We start from the raw sequence: 9,329 nt of genomic DNA, 5'->3' as shown, positions 1-9,329 counted from the left end.
TTTTCGCCTTCGTGAAACTGACGGCCTGTTCGAAGATCTCCCAGTCACAACAGTTCTTGAATCTTACACTCCTAAACCCACTTCAGATCTTCTCAGGTGGCCCCGCGCTAGGGAACCTAGGGCAGTCTTTCACTTCCCGAGTCTGTCTGCTCACCGGCAAACCGGAGGCAATGCTTCTTAAACCACAGGAGCCATAAGAACATTTATGAAGTATTTTACTCAACATTAAATTAATAAAAGAGAACTCCTGCAAGAACCGCCCTCCGCCCTCCACACTTCCGCGGAGGACTTCCGCCTTCCAGCCGGACGGCGCTCCTCCCTGCGTCACCTTTCCTTTAGAAGACGTGAGCCGGAGCCCCGCCCACTACGGAGGGCGAAGGGGGCTTCCCGCGGGGACCGTTCCCTGGCTTCTTCCGCCAGACCTTACAATCGCCCGCCCGGCATAGGTAAAGCCAAAGGCGAGGGGCGCCGTGCGAGGAGGGCCTGTGCGGGAGGACGTGGGCTTAGGCACAGTCCTGCGGAGGAAGCGGCTTCGCGCTCAGCTGTGTCCCTGGAAGGTTAGTGTCCCCGCTGCCGCCGGACGGAGCGCGGAGAGACGCCGCAGACCCTGCCGCGGGGTGGGGGATTCGGCCGGTCTCTAGAGCCGTCTTTGGGTCCAGAATACTGACCCTGCATCCGGGAACAGCAGGACCTAGACCCGACGCCGGCCCTTAGGCCTCTGAACGTTTCGCCCCGCCATCGCGGCGTACATACGGGCACGCGTGCACGCACGCCGGCCCTACGTCCCCACGTCCCTCTCTAGCCCCCTCTCTAGCCGGAGGGCGCCGGGGGACCACTTCCCGGTGTGGGCGTGGCCGCGGCTGACACACGTGACAGTCCGACTGCGCGGAGAGGAGTAGCTGGGAGGGTTGCTAAGTGGTTGAGGGATTTCTTTTTTCCCTACTCACAGTTTAATGGGCTCTATGGCATAAGATTCATGAACGAAGTAAATAAACTTTCCTACAGAAAACTCGCAGTCTAAGAAGGTACAGAGTGGAGGGGCGTTTGCAAAGTCAGCGACCGCTTAGTATGCCAGGGACGGGACAGTAAAGGATAAATCAGATTCGTTCCCAGCTTCAGAGAACTTACAGTCTATTGAAGGAGAGAAACAGCAATCAGATAGTCACCAGCTTGTGATTGTGATTGTGATTAGTACTAAAAGGGAAAGATAAGCTATACTACGCGAGCATTTAATGTTGGGCATTAATGCCGAGCTCAACAAACAGATGAGGGGGCAAGGGAAGTAGGGGCTGATCGCTTAGTTTGGAAGGTAATCAGAAGAATGCCTGGAGAAAGGGAGCACTAAGCAACTATCCGGAGCTTCCTAAACTTAAGGGAAGAGCGTTTCAAGAATCTGGACGGCCAGTGTGGTTTAGGCAAGTAGAAAGTTTTGTATAGAACGAGGCTGGAGAGGTGGCACGAGCCTTTAGGCTTCATGAAAGATGTTAGCCTATAATATGAGGCAGTTTTATGGTGGGGAGGGTGGGGATGTTTGGTGACAGCCGCGCAGGGATAACGGATTGCCATTCCAAGTGTGTAAATCCTAGGTAGGATACTGGTGGGAATCAGGTGGTGGCAATGGGCGTGGGGAGAAGTGGTTAGATTTGAGTGGAATTAGGAAGAAAATTTATGAGACTTGGTGTTGGATTAGCTAGGAGAGTGAGGGAGAGCAGAGATGGAAAAGAGGGTTACTCTTTTGGAGGATGGACTGTGATGCTGGGCACCGAGATAGGAAGTTCTGGAAGAGCAAAGGACCAGGTACAAGATACATGTGCAGGAATAAGTCCAACGTTAATATTGAGTCTGTAGCTCTGGATTTAAAAGCTTTTTAAAAAACATTTCCTGGATGGTCATTAAGCTACTTCAAGAAGATAAGTAAAATATAAAGTAAGTTAAATATTTTATAGGTAAAAAAAATACGGTTAAGTAATTGACCAAAGATATATGTCGGCTTCTTTCAGTGTTGTAAATCGGTGTTATTGCTCTTAAAAAGCTAACATGAGTATGGATAGTACTTTGTACTCCTTATGGAAGAGCAAAACCGGAGCCAAGGGAGAGCACCATGAAGGCTCAGTGACCATGGTTCAGTCCTCTGGTATTAAGGCTGCAGAGCCCACTGGAACAGAACACATGGCCTGTTGGCAGGTCTGCAGGCAGAAGCAAGGATTTTGTGAAACTCTTTTGAAAGGTGTGAGGAAGAATCTTAAAGTCATAGGAACTGGCAAAATTAATTTCACAAGTATTTAGTCCTCTAGAATCTATGTAGCTTTGATCCAACCTCCCTGGAAATAACAAATATTAATAAGTATGAGCTTGTGAATATCAGCTATAGAGGAAAGAAGAGTGGTGAGCGTGCAAACAATTTAATTTCTTAAAGGACAGGACTCCCTCATAACCACATATTTAAATCATATTCCAAGAAGTTTCATTACAATACATTATCCATACCTCCTGAAGAAGTACTTGGTAATGCAAAATAATGTATCATAAGGGGAATACAGCTATCTTTTGGAGCAGTAATCATTTGATTACTTTTTTTTTCTTGTACAAAAATGCTCATAGCAAAACACACACACACACACACACACCCCAAACCAAAAATGCTCATAGCAACTTTATTCATAACAGCCCCAAACTGGGAACATTCTAAATGTTCATCAATAGAAAACTGGATTTAAAATTTGTAGTATATCCGTACACTGGGACAATTCTGAGAAATAGAAAGGAACAAACGAGTGACACCTCCAACAACACCAGTGAATCTCAAAAATATGCTGATGTGCCTTACAACAAAGAGTACATAGGCTTGATTACATTTGTATGAAATCTGAGAACAGACTATGATGGAAAAATATCAGAACAGTTGTTGCCTCTGGGTGAGGTTGGAGACTAACTTAGAAGAGACATGAGGTAACTTTCTGGGTGATGGTAATATCCTGTATGTTGAGAGGAGTTGTGGTTATTGGTCAAAAGTAATTAAAAGGTATATTTAAGATTCAAACTTTTTTTTTTTTTTTTAGATTTTATTTATTTGAGGGAAAAAGCAAGAGACAGAACATGAGCCGGGGAGAGGGGCATCAGGAGAGGGAGAAGTAGGCTCCCTGCTGGGTGGGAAACCTGACGCAGGGCTCCATTCCAGGACCCTGAGATCACGACCTGAACTGAAAGCACATGCTTAACCCACTGAGCCACCCGGGGGGCCCCTGTACATTTCATTATATGTAAATTTTGCTTCAAAATGGAGAGAATCCAGGGGCACGTGGGTGGCTCAGTGGGTTAAAGCCTCTGCCTTCAGCTCTGGTCATGATCCCGGGGTCCTGGGATTGAGCCCCGCATCGGGCTCTCTGCTCCACGGAGAGCCTGCTTCCTCCTCTCTCTCTGCTTGCCTCTGCCTACTTGTAATCTCTGTCTGTCAAATAAATAAAATCTTTAAAAAAAAAAAATGGAAAGAATCCAAATACTGAACCCTAGTTGATGGAATGCATGCTGAAGTATTTGAGGATGAAGCATTTGAAGATGTCAGTGTCTGCAACTTTACTTTGAAATGCATCAAAGCATAAATGGATAGAAAGAGGAATAAATAGATGGGTAAATAAAACAAAGATAGCAACATGTAGAATCTAGATGAATGGGTATTGGGGCGTTCATTTCTGTATATTTAAACATTTCCATGGTAAAAGTTGGGGAAAATAGTCCTCAAAGAATATTAGTCATTTTAAACAACTGCACACTTAGTGTGAAAGTATAAAGAACAGCCCCAAGCTCTCCCGAAATACTGTGTATGGAAGTAGCCATATGTTTATTTCGTAATTTCCCACTTTATGGCTTATTATTTAAAATCCTTTCAATTTCTTATAGAATATGTGGGTCAAACATTAAAATTACTCTGTGTTGTGTGCATTTGGAATAATGCCATTGTCATTTTTCTTACATGGTCCCAGGCACTTTAGGGGTGGTGTTGAAGAGGTCCAAGCAGGGGAGTGAGGACTGAAATTAGTGGGACTGCTTAGACAGAAGAGTGAGGGGGCTCTGAGGGCACTTGTCCGTTTATCCTCCAGTGCTTGAGGATATGGAGTTTTCCACGCACCTACCCAATCTCCTGCAACTAAGGAACAACAACAAAAAATATTATATTTTCTCCCCACAGTGTGGAGTCAGCTGCGGAGTTTCAAACTCCCAGTGGATGCAGAGAGCTGCAGCCTGGGATGATCTCGATCAGATCCAGGTTCCTGTGAAACCAGATATGGCTGTCTCACTACACAATTATGTATTTTAAGTAAATGACTTTAAGATCATTGGCTTTTCAAATAGTTCTGGATGTCTCTGAAGGGATAGCTGTGGCAGTGAGTGACTAAAAGCACCTATATTGTCATAAGAACATGAGAACTTACTATAGTTTAGACTGCTGGCTCAGTCAGCCTACCATTTGTTTGACAGAGTTGTCAAACACATTTAATTGCAGAAATTTCTTAAAGAGCAAGGCTTTCTGTTTTGCATCCACCTGGAAAGCTTTCTTAACCTTTTCTTAACCTTTGCTCTTATACTCCCCAGACAGCCTAGCTTAAACCACTGGAGCCCACTAATGTTACAATGTTGCATCATTTATTTTCTTATGTCTTCTTTTTTGAGAGGGTCTTCACCCAGTGGTTCTTAACAATAGAGGAACAAGGAAACATCTTGTGTTTTAAGAAAGCATTCCCAGATGATGCTGGTAGGCCTCCAATTTCTGAGAACCACTGCTCCAAAACATGTTCCCTTTTAACCACGAGTTAGCCAAACATTGCACAATTTCTACTTGGACATGAAACCATCTTCATTTTATGATGGGGAGATACTTTTAGACTGATGAAAACTAGATGGAGAATAAAGGTGATCTGCATTACCAAACAATTCAGACTTTGCAATTTGTTAAGTTCCGTAGAATTCATCTAGATAAGGCCTTGAACCTAATAAAGAGAACATTTTTTTGAAGATTATATAAAGCCAGAATGCCAATTTATTAAATTATAGTGATGTATGTAACTTATATGGATTAAAACAGTCCCATTGGCACGACTAGTGAACTGTTTCCTTTCTTCGGGCAGCTGCTTCTCTTTTTAACTTTTTAATTATGAACAAAATTAAACCTATAGGACAGTTTTAAGACTCAATAACCAAACATTCACATAACCGTAACATAGATTCAGCAAATGTTGCCATGCTGCACATGTATTTTCTGCCGAACCCTGTCCAAGCAAGTGGCAGATGTCATGGTCCTCTACCCTGAATACTTCAGAGTCCCCTCCCAAGAATGGCATTTTCCCACCTGAGACAGTCACAATACTTCTCGGATCCCTGCCGGTCCATCAGCAATCTCCTTACTTTTCAGCTTGTCCCCTATATCTCAACATCTCTTTGTAGTTGTTTTTTTTTTTCCAAACCCATTGCATTTTACAATTATGTCTCCTCTTTTTATTCAAGAATAGCCCCCTTCTTTTTTCATTCCCTTTTACATTGACTTTTTTTTTTTTTTTTTTTGGATACAAGCCACAGTCTGCATTTGTCAGATTGTTTCCTTGCGGTGGTGTCTGATTTGTTCCCAAGTCTGGCCCTTGTATTCCCTGGAAACTAGAAACCATCTAGAGGCCAGACCAGGTTCTGGTTAAAGCTTTTTTGGCAGGACTGTTTCACAGAAGGTGTCGCCCCTATGCCATGCAGCAGGAGGAAGTGTGCGCTAGGATGTCGGTTTGTCCCATTGCTGGAATGCCGAGTCTGACCTTAGGTGAAGGAGGGTGACAGCCAAAGAGTGTTTTTCCCATTTCAGTTTGCAGGTAACCTTTGAGTCACCCTTGGGCACCATTATAATAAATACCTTGTTTCCTCATTAGCTTTGTATCTAATGGTTTTTGTATCCACCCTTGCCTGGACCTGTGATTTGATTGAAGGTGGCAAAATGGTGATTTCTAAATGGCTTGTCTTCTCCATTTATTAGCTGGCATTCTCCTCTAACGAAGAGCTTTTCTTTACCAGCTGGGGATGATTGCTGATGTCAGTTCTTCCTAAAAAGGTAGGGTGAATGGTTAGTCCTTTCTCTTTACCAATTTTCACGGTAAGGAATCCGGATAATAGTCACGGCGGTTCTGGCAAATGATCTTTCTTTTTTGTAGATTTTTGCATATTCCATGTGTTGAAACAACTTTCTGCCATTGTTCTTTAGTGTTGAGATTACCACACATTTGCGCCAGCGGGAGTCTGTCCATGCTCCCAACCTGTGAATGAAACATAAACAAATGAAATTACAATAGTGTGGGGGAAGCCAGAAAACTGGATATTTGGTAACATAAAGGAATGATTATTAGTTGGGGTAATGTCATTATGGTCATTAAAAGACAAAAGAAGCCGCACCTCTTGGAGATGACTTACTGAGGTATATGCTGGCGAGATAGGATTGACCTTGGAATAGTTCATGGGCCGCTGGGGTTGTACGAGAGTAGATGAGGCAGAGAGGAGGCTGGTTTGGCTACATGCTATTAAGAAGCTGCGTGCTGGGTGCTTGGGGCTTTATTATACTGTTCTGCCTGAACATCTTTGAAACATTCCCAAATAAAAAGCTTTTTAGAAGTGCCTGGGTGACTCAGTTGGTTTAGTGTGTGCCTTTGGCTCAGGTCATGATCCCAGGGTCATGGGATCAAATGCTGCTTTGGGCTTTTTTTTTTTTTCCTTAAAAGATTTTATTTATTTGTTTGAGAGAGGGAGAGACAGTGAGAGAGAGCATGAGCGAGGAGAAGGTCAGAGGGAGACGCAGACTCCCCATGGAGCTGGGAGCCCGATGCGGGACTCAGTCCTGGGATTCCGGGATCATGACCTGAGCTGAAGGCAGTCGTTTAACCAACTGAGCCACCCAGGCACCCTGCTTTGGGCTTTCTGCTCAGAGGGGAGTCGGCTTCTCCCTGCTTGTGTTCCTGTGCACTTGCTCTCTCTCTCTCTCAAATAAATAAACCTTTTCTTAAAAAAGCTTTTTTTTTTTTTTTTAAGATTTTTATTTATTTATTTGACAGAGAGAGATCACAAGCAGTCAGAGAGGCAGGCAGAGAGAGAGGAGGAAGCAGGCTCCCTGCCGAGCAGAGAGCCCGATGCAGGGCTCGATCCCAGGACCCTGAGACCACGACCTGAGCCGAAGGCAGCGGCTCAACCCACTGAGCCACCCAGGCGCCCCAAAAAAGCTTTTTAATTATTAGAATTTAAGTTGGTATTTACAATTCAAATTTAGTGATCTCACGGCTTTTTTCTTAACATTACATTTATATTTTATCTATGAAAAGCTGATTTTGAAGAAATATGTATATGTTTACCTTTGCTGCCATAAAGCTAAAATTTAGCTAGTATTGGAGCTTAATTACTGTCAAGAAAATTTAAAAGTGGGGCATCTGGGTGGCTCAGTGGGTTAGAGCCTCTGCCTTCAGCACAGGTCATGATCTCAGGGTCCTGGGATCGAGCCCCACATCAGGCTCTCTGCTCAGCAGGGAGCCTGCTTCCCCCTCTCTCTCCGCCTGCCTCTATGTCTACTTGTGATCTCTCTGTCAAATAAATAAATCTAAAAAAAAAAAAGGAAAGAAAATTTAAAACTTTATTAAAATTTAAATAATGGTGCAGAACTTAAAGAAAAATATAGTTACAGTATTTTTCTACTCCTTTTCCTTTTCCTGGAAAGTGTTTTTAAAGTTTTTAAAAAAATTCTACATCATTTTTCTGAAATCATCTTTATTTTGTAATTTCATTTACTAGTAAAAAATATTTCTTCCGGGGACGCCTGGGTGGCTCAGTTGGTTGGACGACTGCCTTCAGCTCAGGTCATGATCCTGGAGTCCCGGGATCGAGTTCCGCATCGGGCTCCCAGCTCCATGGGGAGTCTGCTTCTCTCTCTGACCTTCTCCTCGCTCATGCTCTCTCTCACTGTCTCTCTCTCAAATAAATAAATAAAATCTTTAAAAAAAAAAAAAATATTTCTTCCGTGTAAAAGATGGAGGGAAAATGACAATTAGGAAGGATGGGGGAAAAATCACTTGTGTCCTTTACCACAAACAACCAGGGCTTTCATAAATTTTATTTTATCCTTTTCTTATGCTTTGTTTATTCATATGCTTTCTTGTTTTTGAAAACCCTACATTTTGAGATAAAAAAATCCTACATTTTGAAATAATATTCTCTGTTTTAATGTGTTGAGAATTCATTACCCAGGATGCAGTCGCTGTCTTCCATTACTGTCAGCGCCAGCTGACTCTTGGTGAAATTTGGTACTGCTGCTATCTTTCTGATGCTAAATGGAAAACCGTCTTCTCTGGTCTCCTCAGGCTTTTCTGCTTTTTTGGTCTGGGGGCTTCCTCCACCAACAAATATCTGACTTATTTTGTTAAACAGGAGTATCTCAGCTACTTAAAATGCAGTCTGGGGGGCATTTGGGTGGCTCAGTCAGTTAAGCATCTGCCTTCGGCTCAGGTCATGATCTCAGGCTCCTGGGATCGAGTCCTGCTCAGCGGGGAGTCTGCTTTTTCCTCTGCCTGCAGCTCCCCCTGCTCGTACTCTGTCTCTCTCTGTCTCTGTGTCTCTCTCTTTCTCATCAAATAAATAAATAAAATCTTTTTTAAAAATAAATAAAAATGAAAAAAAAAAAAAAAGATCCAGTCTGCTCCTGTTCTTGAGCCTTTACCACATCTGCAGCTGGAGTCCTGACCAGGTAGCAACTGTGAGTGAGTTCATCTCCTCCCCTGTGGGTAGAGCATCTGCCCTTAGATCTCAGTGAGGCCAGTGACATTTGGGAGGCCAGCCAGAACGTGAAGCGCAGGGGCTACCTGCATTTGTGTGTTTTGCTAGGGAATGATGCATCTGAGGACCCAGGGGTCAGACACCAGCAGACACCGCCTTCCCTCCTGGCTATTCTCTTTGGCTCAAACATTGGTTCGCTCAGCATGTCCGTGCTGATAGGGGCTCTGGGCTCTAGTGTTAGGAACTTGCATTCTAGTGAGGACAGATTGTGCACATGTGTGCAAAGTAGCTATAGACTATGGCGGGATGTGGATTCTTTCAAAGGCAAGGTAATGGATTTGAAAGTGACGGGGGTAAGGATTTGAAAGTGACGGGGGTACAGTGTTCTATAGAGTGGATGGGGAGGCCTCGCTGAGCAGTACCCTTAAGCCGAGGGAGGCCTGAGGTAAATGAACCACACAGCTAAGGGAAGGGACCTCCTGGGTGGAAGGACCCAGAAGAAGACTGTGTTCGGTATGTGCCAGGAACAGCCCCTAGGCCAGTGAGGT

General features: G+C 43.9%; 1 protein-coding gene across 2 annotated transcripts in view; it reads left to right on the top strand.

Annotated features, from left to right (window-relative positions):
* The first annotated feature begins 282 nt into the window (after positions 1 to 282).
* Positions 283 to 9,329, top strand: part of LOC111158522 (mitochondrial translational initiation factor 3) — a 14,936-nt gene continuing 5,889 nt past the window's right edge. Inside the window, exon 1 of one of the 2 annotated variants that reach the window (XM_022520601.1) lies at positions 283 to 446. The gene's annotated coding sequence lies outside the window, so the exon portion shown is untranslated. Of the gene's footprint in view, positions 558 to 9,329 lie in introns of both variants that reach the window. The other variant, XM_022520600.1, reaches the window with a different exon arrangement.

This window comes from Enhydra lutris, unplaced genomic scaffold, assembly GCF_002288905.1.
Source record: "Enhydra lutris kenyoni isolate GAN:26980312 unplaced genomic scaffold, ASM228890v2 scaffoldscaffold60, whole genome shotgun sequence".
Taxonomy (NCBI): Eukaryota; Metazoa; Chordata; class Mammalia; order Carnivora; family Mustelidae; genus Enhydra; species Enhydra lutris.
This window is presented reverse-complemented; position numbering and strand designations above follow the sequence as displayed.